General features: G+C 33.1%; 1 protein-coding gene and 1 long non-coding RNA gene across 3 annotated transcripts in view; both read left to right on the top strand.

Annotated features, from left to right (window-relative positions):
• The window catches only part of LOC149780209 (centrosome-associated protein 350-like), a 379,234-nt gene that overhangs the window by 88,094 nt on the left and 278,109 nt on the right, over nucleotides 1-13,031 (top strand). The gene's annotated exons all lie outside the window — the stretch shown is intronic.
• LOC149780210 (uncharacterized) lies at nucleotides 157-2,992 on the top strand. Its single transcript, XR_016415030.1, has 3 exons — nucleotides 157-426; nucleotides 1,050-1,146; nucleotides 2,006-2,992. It is a non-coding gene; the product is annotated as an uncharacterized LOC149780210 (long non-coding RNA).

The following is a 13,031-nucleotide window of genomic DNA, read 5'->3' as shown; positions in this document are numbered from 1 at the left end:
TTTTTTCTTTTTACAGAAAATTTGGTTCTAATGCATGAAATCAAAATATGCCGGCTTTTTCAATGTAGCAATTGGTTAAAAAAAAATAAGTTCTTAATTTTATATCCCATCATAGTCAGCTTCATCAGCCATCATCATACGGAACAACCTCGGCTATTTCTGCGTGACAAAAACGTGACTCCGATACGCGAAGGCGAATACTTGACAGAAAAATCAGACATTTTGTTCTCTTTTGATTTATGATTTATCTAAAGAGTTAATATCTATACATCGGATACCAACGCCGTGATTTGGATATGTTGGGGAATGATTGGTTTACAGTAAAGTGGTTTTAGAAGACAAAGTTTACGACCAAGAGGCAATATCGTGTCGAGGTGTGGAACACAAATGGAAAGACAACACAAATTGGACACCCAAATATTATAGGTGAGTATGAGATAAACGGAGTCTCGACTTTATCTCGTTTGCCCAAGTATAAACTGACTATATGACTAACCGCCCAACACATTATATGTATGACTGGTAATTAAATTGTAAGCAAGTATTTCAATAAATGTGAAAAGATATACAAGGTCAAAAACAAGTTTCCTTTTGCACCAGTATTAAAATTAGAGTAGGTATTTTTGTTTTTCAATATATATGTATATATAACTTTCAAAGCAACCTAATTTGTGGAATTTTATTTTAACAGCCATAACCTTGTAATTGTCAGTCTTGGAAATGTTAACTCCAGTGATACATGTAAGCCCAAACAGGGACTGCTCTGGTATTATGATAAAGTTGTGAATTTCTTGAGTATTTGTAGATCTAGTCCAAAAAGGTCTTTAGGTTACTGCTAAATTTTCAGACTGCTACATATATAAGTAAAATCATAACTTAAGTAACTTAAGTCCTGGAAAAAGAAATTTTGAAAAATTTCACATTAATCTTAGCAAGATTAAAATGTACACAAGTTTTACCATGAAGATGATTTTTGAACGATATGTTAATGTTTTAATCAGTCTGACTGTACAGTCTGTAAATGTTTTAATGCTGTTTGTGTATTACAGGTACTGGTGTTCAGGACAAAATATATAAGCAGTTTGAAGTTAATTCCACAAAGTCCATTCCTAAAAGCACCATGTACTGGAGGAAGAGAAAACAATGGTAATTCCAGGAGTAATAGAGAGTTTTTTTTACATTTTAAATAATGTCTGCAGCTGTCTCCCACAACAATGTTTATTTGTGTGAAGATAAGCATTATTCTTTATACATTTGTTCTTACCTAGTACATACACAGCTTAACATGGCTCATATCTTAAACACAGTTTCATTATCATATCAATAATTTAAGGAATAAACAAATTTCACTATACAACACTAAGTGGAATTTTCAGAGTTCAACAAATTCTGAGTATATGGTGAAATCATTCAGTATTTACAGACAGAATATTCAGTGTACGTGTTTGAACAGAACATTCACTCTGTATGGGTTATCCAACACACCATACACAATATATGCACAATGTACACCATATTTAACCAAATCAGCCAATTATAGAAATTCCAGGAAATATCTGATCAGTATTGATTCTTGCAGAACAAGATATAATAATTTATTGTTATGCATTGTCATACTTAAGTTTTTAATTATTTAAAATGTTAAATATAATTTTTACTTTCATTTTTCTTATAATGCCCTAAAATGTTATGAAACTTGAGTTGTTTTTCTGAAAACATCACATACATTTATGAAGTGTATGTTGTATCACATGTACTTTGTATGATTGAGTATATTATTGTGTATCAATTACTTGTCATTTACATGCATTCATTGTGTATCATGTTTGCATTACCCATGTTTAAATGATGCATGCCTTAACATTGGATTTGTCAAACTAAATTACTGTAACATTGTAACATTAACTGTACATATTCAATTCCCACAACAAAGCAATAATGTTTGAATGTTAAGATTTTAATATGAATTATACATGTTCACTAAAATTTGTATTTCTCATTACAGTGTTGTTGATCTAGGTGAATCCAGTTCTGTTGGTCTTGGATATTATGAAATTGGTGACTGTACGTAATACTAATCTTCAAATATAATGAGAATATCAACAGATGAACCAACTAGATATGGTGACAGTGACATGAGTTTTTCATCTGACTCAGAAGAAAGTATAGAGTTTTAATCAAGTTCAGACAATGAACAGTATCATCAGGTGAATGAAGCAACTCAGTCTTACCCATCTCATGTCACAGATCCCCCACTTTATGTCATAGCCCCATAACAAGATATATATTGTAGTGAAATCACAAAGTCTGAACATGTTATTGTCCTTGGGGCTTTGCCAACAAGACATAATTTGTCAGATGCTAAATATGTGACTTTTTGGACTTAATTCAGTTGCATCTTCCTTCAGCAAACACAGGATTGACAATTGTCAAAGATTTGAAGGAAAAATGTGAATTCAGTAAGGAGTATCTCAAATACAATTTTTATTGTGGGATCTGCAAAAAATTGTACTCCGATAAAGAAGAAATGTGTGAAACTGGGGGCTGTACAGGTGTACATAACTAATAATTATGAGCAAACATCTCTTTGGAATGAAGTTGGCTCTGACAAGAAAGAAGACTTCCTTTCATCATCAAAAATAGGATCAAGTGTCTTCGAGAACCTATTATTGTTGTTGAAATTGGAAATGCCATTTATGGTACTGTTCTCCCCAATCATCATGAAAAGGACTAAAATGGCTCTCACCATTGCACAGCAGAATTTCATATTTATACACTGTAGTGTCAAGCACAAGTGGTGAACAGATTTGGACATATTTATGATTTTATATGCACCAGATATTTTCTGGTCAGGATTTAACTAATTTTTCAGGATATCTTTTCATACATGTATAGTTTGTGTTACACCAACATTTTTGTATAGTGATGTTCTTTTGATAATGAACATTTAATTACATATGTGGTACATACAATAAATGATGTACTACTTCAACACTTGTAGTTTGTTTTTTTTAAAGCAGGGGTCAAGTGTGTGTGTGTGTATGGTTTAGTTTGTTTATTTGACTTGTGTCCTCTATTTCTCAGTATATATTTATCATAGGTTTGAAATAATAGTTTAGTTTCAAGTTCAAAAATCTGTGTTACAGCGCAGTTTAGTCATGATTGCTCTTTCTTTAGGTAATTCAAAATAATTCTTTGTACCAATCTTGAAAATTGACTAAGTTCTTTTCCAGGGTTTTCCATGCTGAAATTTATCCCAAAAATTCTAAGTCCAAACTGTCCATCCTTTTCCAGGGTTTTCCATGCTGAAATTTATCCAAAAATTTCTAAGTCTAAACTGTCCATGCTTTTCCAGGGTTTTCCATGCTGAAAAAAATTCAGAGTCCAAAATGTCCATCATTTTCCAGGGTTTTCCATGCTGAAAAAAATCAAAGTCCAAAATGTCCATCGTTTTCCAGGGTTTTCCATGCTGAAAAATTTCAAAGTCCAAAATGTCCAGCATTTTCCAGGCATGTCCAGCATTTTCCATGCACAATGTCCAGGGTTTCCATGCTAAATTCTGCAGAATATTTCATTTTTCCATCATTTTCCAGGGTTTTCCATGTTTTTCCATCGTATTCCATCCTTTTCCAGAGTATACGATGGAAAAAGTACAGCCGGGTTGGCACTGAAAAGGAGGAAATGCATTTATCTGAATGACAGAAATTTTGCATCAAGCTAATGCATGTTTCAAAGAATGCAATTTGTGTTTTGATGTGTAATCATTTATATTAAGGGGCATTTAGGAGTAAGGTTGGGCTGATTTAGATCACTTCTGCACGATAAAATGTCCTAGTGTGGCTTAATTTGCTTAATCATTGAATAAGTAGATGAGAATCTCTTTGTTTCCTTGACATCTCTTCGGGGTCACAGAGGGCCATGCATGAAAATCTTCCGTCTTTTCCTATTTAGAATCTCACAAATCATGATATGTGGGGGTAGCTTGGGAACTTTAGTAGGACCACTGCTATGAAAGACCACCTGTCTTGAGAGACCATGTTCTCCTTGAACAGATTTATTGGTTATATAGTGTTATGACCTGTCATGATAGACCACCTGTCTTGAAAGACCATTATTTTTTTGGCATAAGGGGTGGTCTTTCAAGATCGGTTCTACTGTATTCAAAATTCTAAATTGTTTGTGTGGTTTGTGCTTTAATTTACAGTCTGTTGATTGCTTTGATTGGTGTGGTGTTGGTGCCAACACACAGCAGTACAACTAGGTTAAAGTTTGATTCAGTTATGCTGTTCATTTGGTATTGATCTTCTAAACAGTAATGAGGATAGTAATGAACAGGGAAATTTGACATGTATTGAAAATGGGGGTAGGGGTCTGATATTTCAGGTGGGGGTGGGAGCCTAGTAGATTACATAATAACATTGTCAGATTTATTTACATGTGTTGAACAGCTTACTGTTCAAATAAGAACTAAATTGGATCATTTACTGATTATTTCAGTGAAAGTTTTATAAGCAAAAAATACTGCTTTTGATAATATAAATATATTTACAAAACCCTATTTTCACATTAAGACGAATGCGAATGCATTGAATTCATTTGTGACTAATTAAGGATTGCTACTTACAGTAATTTTTTAATGATTATTTAAACACTGTCACAAAGGATATAGGATAGACTCTTGACAGGCCCTTTAATATAATAATGTAGATTGTAGGGTGTATATTCCTAAATTATACTGGCACGACTTGGAACACATGGATTTGAAAAGGAGGAAATACACTCTCAAATCAGTTTAGGATAACAGGTGTAATGTGATTTGAAATTGGAAAGCATATAAAAAAACTTGTTGAAATGAAGAAAAAAATGTTGGATCAGTGCTCTGTATAACAAATAAGAGAATCCATGTGATCAAGGAAAATATTTTTGGGATCTTGTAAATCCATTATCTAAGACTAATGCATTTAAAATTGCAAAAAAAGTTTCAGATGGTTGTATTTTTCACAAGTGTACTGAATCCATCTAGAAGCAAATTAGACTCTAATTTTGTTTTACTTATTCAAAATATAATGGAAAAACATGACAGTAATGTATTTTGCCATATATAATTGCTAATGAGTCCAGCTGCAAACTTCACAGACCCAGATCTGTTGACAGATAATGCGCTAGCAGATCTGGGTTTGTTCAGTTAATAGTAATGAATAGAACAAACAGTATACACTGAGAATTATGTGTTGGTGTTGGTGTTGTGTGGTTTAATGCCATTTTTCAGCACACGATAGGCTATACATGGCGGCCAGTAATAATGGTGGAGGAAGAACCAGGAAAACCCCGGAAAGAATCACCGACCCACGAGAAGCTACTGGCAAGCTTTCTCACATACCCACATTGGCCAAATCCGAGACTCGAGAGAATTATGTAATGGCAGGTCTGGGTCTTAGTTGATTGCAATTTGAGTCAACTTATAAGCGAGTATATATTGTATATATGCAATGACGTACGTCAAAGTTTTAACTCAGAAATATTGGAGAATGAAGTAATAAAACTATTAAATATGCTTTAAAGTACCAAATCACCAGGTGCAGATGGGTTTCCAGGATAAATTTTTCAAGTCTACAAAAAAAGATCATAATAGGTTATTTAGTACCTATCTTTAATATTATATTCAACAGTGGTACCTTTCCTGATAGATGGAGCAAGGGTTGGTGTAGACAATCACATGATTAATTTTATTAGATACTTGTGGCAAATGATTTACTACAGTTTTATTTGCAAGACTTAATACTTGGGCATCTTGTCATGATGAGATACCAAAGAACGGCCATGGATTGTTTTTGGACAGTAGATAATGATTTTATATTGCAGACTTTAATACGGAAGTATTTTTGGATAAAACAAGGATAATTCTGTTTCTTTCATGTTGATTTTAAAAAGACATTTGATTCAATGGAGAGAGAGAGAGAGAGAGAGAGAGAGACTGGTATGCATTATTGCAAATGGTGTGCATGGTAGGAGGCTGGCTGTTTTAAAAAATAAATATTCAGATTCTAAATCCTCTGTAGACTTCTCAATTTCAACTGAATGAATATTCAAATTTGGGCTTTGAGTGAGACAGTGCTGTATATTAATTATTAATATTGGTGTAAATTGTAGCATATGACAGGTTATCGATATCCTAGGAAATGTTGCCCATTGTTGATGGCACTTGATGATAATGAGAGAATAACTTGGGCATTAACTTATACTAGACAGCATCTTCTCATAGACAGCAATTTATCATAGATAGCAACTTGTAATATACATTTACTTTGTAAATATTTGGTTTTGTTTGTCTGAATATCACTGGATGTTGGTGTTGTTTGGTCTTTAAAGAAATTTAGGAATTATAAGTCTTATTGAATGTGAAAAATGAGTATAATGTTGTTGGAAATAATGAAGTAAGAAGGTTACACTTTCTTTAGATTAGGAGAATGTCAGGATCATGTGACATATCTGTGTGATGCCCCAGTGATATACATCGCTGTAAACTGCCACATTGCAGACATCATATCGATAATACTGAAATATTGTTAAAGTCCCAAATCACATATACACACATTTATTGTAATAAGTAAAGTGATTAAAAAATAGTACAGTGTATATATTGTGTGTGTGTGTGTATATATATATATATATATATATATATATATATATATATATATATATATTCATTCATTTGCTCATTGTATAATTTTAAACTTTGGTCAGTGGCCTTATACAAGAAAAAAGTTTAAAAAGTTTTCTCGATATATTTAATAGACAGTATCATTTTTTGCACACATGTATTGGGTAAAGTTGCTTTTATCTTGGAAAGTTGAATGAATAAAATGGCAAAAATTTTCATGAGCCATGTTGTTAGCATTTATTAGCATGTATTTGGCATTTGTGATTGAGGCGTACTATGGTTTAAATCATACTTAATTGACAGGACACAAATTGTGTCTCTTAATGGAAAACATTCCAGCCCATTTCATTTCTGTTTTGGTGTTCCACAAGGTTCTTTTCTTGGACCTGTTCTCTTTATACTTTATACCCAGTCCTTTCCCAGTGTGTCACCAAACGTATGCTGATGACACCCAAATATCCGAATCTATCCAGCAGAAGCTGATGCTACCAACCAGGGCAGATAGAAATGCATCTCTCATGTGAAGCTGTGGATGACATAGGGGGCGCTCACCATTTAATATGTACTTTTGAGAGAGTGAGGTATGTTAGGTGAAGTAGTTTGCATTTAAAACATGCACAATGGAGAGAATGGTGGCATACCTCTATGCTATATAAATGTAATGTGGATGATATTTCTTTGAATATTGTACTTTTGGAAATTTTACATGATTTAAGCACACTGCTAACTAAAATTACTGCTCAGTTGTGTTAAAAAAATCAGCCTGAATTAGTCTAAAGTACACTATACATAGCAGCTATTAAAATAGGGAAAATGATTTTTGCCAGACTAGACAATACCAGCTTCTGAAAGTGCAATGAATGAATTACCAAATATATAAAATGTAAAAAAAAATTATCGGCTCTCTTTTATACAATTTACCTCTGAAGTTCAGGAAGTGAAAATGACCAAGTAGAGCTAGCACTTTTTTGAAAGGTGCACATCTGAAGTAAGGCCAAGCTGTATACTCTATAACCCATAGTACACCCATCAATCATACACCAAAATAAAGAGAATTAAAGGTTCTTTGAATTATACCTAAGATATTCAAGGTCTTTTTTAAATGGCCAGTATAACCAATGAGGAAAGCTGGGGAAATTCTTTTTCTTTAAAATCCTAACCCTATGCAAAATATGAAACTGTAGAGTGCCACCATAACAAGCTGCAAATGAATGAAGATAAAACTGAAGCCATTTTCGAATTGAAGCCATTTTCATACATATGATTCTACCAGTGGCAGTACACAAATGCAGTTTTGAAGGCTGTCTACCACAGTATACTTTTATGTTGAAATCTACTGCTTTTGAAAAATAATTGATTTTATGAACGATTTCTTTAAATAACTGGAATTTTTACTGTTTCAGTCTCCATATTGCAGGAGCTAGTGGGAACCAGTCTGCTTGGGACTGGAAATGTTATACCCATGCAGTAATGCGTGGCTGAGTAATTGGCTTATAAAAACAAAATGTTTACAGAAGAAGCTGTTAACTGATTACCTTTTGCTGTAATCAAGAGAGTTCAAGGCCAAATACAAAATGTATTATGAGGTGTTATATGTAATAAAGGGATCGAGGTTGGTCCATGATGGGTTTCAAGTCTTTGAATACAAATCATTAGACCATTGGCAGAATTGAGATAAATAGAGACTGATCAAAATATGATTTTGGCAGAAACACTTGAGCTAGTATTATGATATTTTCTATTGTTTATTTGTTATTGCCTTGTCCAAGATGTATTTAGAGGAAGATTTAAGGGCTGCTTGTGTATATTTTTATTTCCATTCATATCAGAATGTTGAAGCATGCACTTTCTCCCAATGCTAAAATAGAAAACACTGCCCAAGACATATTAGACTTGGGAATACATCTAAAGTCCAACTCAGAAATTTCCTCCTCTGGGTAATCTTAGCTTGGAAAAGTATTGGAGAGCAATCAGTAATCTTAAAACATAACCGCAAAACTGAACTTCTTTGCAGGATGAACATTGTTGTTTTGTCATTGCCATTTTTAAAGCTGAAACATGGGGTACATTTTCCAGTTGCTTTAAAATACAAAATGATTCAAGGGAAATCTGGACCCGAGTATTATTGAGAGCATGTTTAGTGTGAAATGTCATTAGTTATCACCCGTCATTGATCATGTGAACAAAACTTAAAATGCATGTGGGTTTGCAAAAAATAATCCTTGCAGTGAACTATGAGATATACAAATTTTCTGTTTTCATTTAAATGACGATACACTGAGAGGTATTTATTTCATTATTATTGTAACATATTCCATTATAATCTGATTCATGTTCAAAAGTTGATGGGTTTTTTATAATGAAGAGAATACATATTTTGTAAATGAATCCACTTTTTTTCTTTCAGTCCCCTTAAAAAAACAAAATTTATGTTGATAAAATCTGCTGGATTGGAAGCCAGTCTGCTGGTGAATATTTGTAAATCTACAGCTTTTATGTCCTGGTTCTATCATATGTTTGCACTGTAATCACCACATTTTGATGACCACAAGACTTTCTCTTTCCTGTCTTTTACACCAGATAGTAAGTATCAGCAACACCAACATCTAGTTCATACAGTCAGTACAAAACCTAGATATCACTCTCAACAGAAACGTCATTATACCAAAATGTCATGAACACATGCAAGGCTACATATCTGGAGCTATGTTGCATCAGTTCCATTCACAATTTACTTTCAGTTCATGTCTCTAAATTAGTTGTGTTTTCTTAGTACTTTCTAGAATTGACTATTGGAATTGTCTTCTCTCTGGTTCATCTGAGTATCTATCTCAGAAACTTTTGAAAAGATAAAAATAGCTGCTCTGATCATCCTGAGTACAGTACCAAGAACCACACATGCCCCCCCCCCCCCCACATGCCCCCCCCCCCCCCGTTCTGTACCCTTCACTGCCCGTGAGCTTACTTCAGAATCAAACACAAAGTCTGTTCTCTGTGCTACATGTTATTGACTGCCTATAATCCAAACAACCTATCTGACCTCACCCATGTGTACACTCATTCTAGATACATAATATTCCTCTTCCAACCCTTATACCCTCATTATTCCAACTATCAAAATCAAGTTCTACAGATGGGACAACATTCTATTGCATACCAGGGACCAGCTACCTGGAATGAATTGCCCCTTGAACTCAGACACAAGGACAATGTGATCTTATTTATGAGTGTTCTTAAAACTTTCCTATTTATGCTGCAAAAACAGACTTAAAACTCTCCTATTTATGCTGCAAGAACAGACTCGAAACCCCCATTTATACTGCAAGAACAGACTCGAAACCCATATTTATACTGCAAGAACAGACTTAAAACTCCCTAATTTATACTGCAAGCTAAAGCTCCCCTATTTATGCTTCAAGAACAGTCTTATAACTCCCCTATTTATGCTGCAAGAACAGACTTAAAACCCCTATTTATGCTGCAAGAACAGTCTTGTAACTCCCCATTTTATACTGCAAGAACAGTTTTGTATATTTGATTATAACAAATTATAACTGAATAGAGGAGCCGAGTTCAGTGAGTTTTGGACTCGTAAACTATGGTCATTAGTTTCAGCGAGCTCAGGTCAGCTGATTTTGTGTATTCTTGGAAAAGGCACTTAGGTTCCATGTCATACGTATGATAGAGACATTAATATTTGAAAGCATCATTAAAAGCAACAAAAAACAAACAAGACATAATTGAAAGCTTAGTTTCATAAATATTGATTATTTTGATTTATCATTCCACCATTAATTCTGTATAGAGACCTGCACATTTTCTGGAAGGGTAAGCAGCACCAAAAATGTATTCCTGCCAATATTCCCATTAGACTTCCACTGTAGGTATAAAGCCTCATACAGAGATATATAAAATTGAATTAAAAATGTAGAATACAAATTGTCATTGATAGGATGCTCTAAAACCAGTTTTCAGCTTATGGATGTAAATAATTTGATTTTTAGTGGGTGGAGCACATGGACTGAATTGTACTCAAGGGATCGATATTGTTAATATGTAGCTAACGTGTTGTGTTAAGTTGATTTATTATGCTGCATTGTCATTAGCAAATAAGAATGATCAGTAGCATGGCCATAGGGAGTGAATTACAAGTCCTTCCAAATTTTGTAGATGGAGGCTAAATTGTGAATGCTTTCTTTAGCAGATGGGTTCAAAAAAGGATTTCAGGAAAAATTTCAGTTATAGGTACAGAGTACATTAAGGTGTATGGTGCATTAAACAGGCTTTATTTAATAATAATAATAATAATAATAATAATAATAATAATCCATTATTTAAGGAACTTTACACAATTAAGTTAAGAGCTGATGCCCTCTGATAAACTTAGGAAAGGTAATATGTACAGAGAATTAGAGTAACATACTATTTTACTAACTCCATCATGAAATACCATTTTGACCGGTATAAATGTACATGAAATACCAGTTTGAACTGGTAAAATGTACATGAAATACCAATTTGTACCAGTATAAATGTACATGAAATACCAATTTGTGCCGGCATAAATGTACATGAAATACTAATGTGTACTAGTATCAATGTACATGAAATACCATCCTGTATAAATGTACATGAAATACCATCTTGTATAAATGTACATGAAATACCAATGTGTATTAGTATCAGTGTATGTGAAATACCATCCTGTATAAATGTACATGAAATACCATCCTGTATAAATGTACATGAAATACCATCCTGTATAAAATGTACATGAAATACCATCCTGTATAAATGTACATGAAATACCATCCTGTATAAATATACATGAAATACCAATGTGTACTAGTATCAATGTACATGAAATACCATCTGGAATAAATGTACATGAAATACCATCCTGTATAAATGTACATGAAATACCATCCTGTATCAATGTACATGAAATACCATCCTGTATAAATGTACATGAAATACCAACCTGTATAAAATGTACATGAAATGCCATCCTGTATAAAATGTACATGAAATACCATCCTGTATAAAATGTACATGAATACCATCCTGTATAAATGTACATGAAATATCAATGTGTACTAGTATCAATGTACATGAATACCATCCTGTATAAAATGTACATGAAATACCATCCTGTATCAATGTACATGAAATGCCATCCTGTATAAATGTACATGAAATACCATCCTGTATAAATGTACATGAAATACCATCCTGTATCAATGTACATGAAATACCATCCTGTATCAATGTACATGAAATACCATCCTGTATAAAATGTACATGAAATACCATCCTGTATAAAATGTACATGAAATACCATCCTGTATAAATGTACATGAAATACCATCCTGTATAAAATGTACATGAATACCATCCTGTATAAATGTACATGAAATACCATCCTGTATCAATGTACATGAATACCATCCTGTATAAAATGTACATGAAATACCATCCTGTATCAATGTACTTGAAATACCATCCTGTATAAATGTACATGAAATACCATCCTGTATCAATGTACATGAAATACCATCCTGTATAAAATGTACATGAAATACCATCCTGTATAAAATGTTCATGAAATAACATCCTGTATCAATGTACATGAATACCATCCTGTATAAATGTACATGAAATACCATCCTGTATAAAATGTGCATGCAATACCAATGTGTACTAGTATCAATGTACATGAATACCATCCTGTATCAATGTACATGAATACCATCCTGTATAAAATGTACATGAAATACCATCCTGTATCAATGTACATGAAATACCATCCTGTATAAAATGTACATGAAATACCATCCTGTATCAATGTACATGAAATACCATCCTGTATAAAATGTACATGAAATACCATCCTGTATCAGTGTACATGAAATACCATCCTGTATAAATGTACATGAAATACCATCCTGTATAAATGTACATGAAATACCATCCTGTATCAATGTACATGAAATACCATCCTGCATCAATGTACATGAAATACCATCCTGTATAAAATGTACATGAAATACCATCCTGTATCAATGTACATGAAATACCATCCTGTATAAAATGTACATGAAATACCATCCTGTATCAATGTACATGAAATACCATCCTATATAAAATGTACATGAAATACCATCCTGTATCAATGTACATGAAATACCATCCTGTATAAATGTACATGAAATACCATCCTGTATCAATGTACATGAAATACCGTCCTGTATCAATGTACATGAAATACCATCCTGTATAAAATGTACATGAAATACCATCCTGTATCAATGTACATGAAATACCATCCTGTATAAAATGTACATGAAATACCATCCTGTATCAATGTACA

The sequence above is a fragment of the Sinohyriopsis cumingii genome, chromosome 16 (genome assembly GCF_028554795.1).
Source record: "Sinohyriopsis cumingii isolate HCF-2022 chromosome 16, ASM2855479v2, whole genome shotgun sequence".
Classification (NCBI taxonomy): domain Eukaryota; kingdom Metazoa; phylum Mollusca; class Bivalvia; order Unionida; family Unionidae; genus Sinohyriopsis; species Sinohyriopsis cumingii.
Note: the sequence above shows the minus strand (reverse complement) of the source record. Positions and strands in the feature narration are given on the sequence as shown.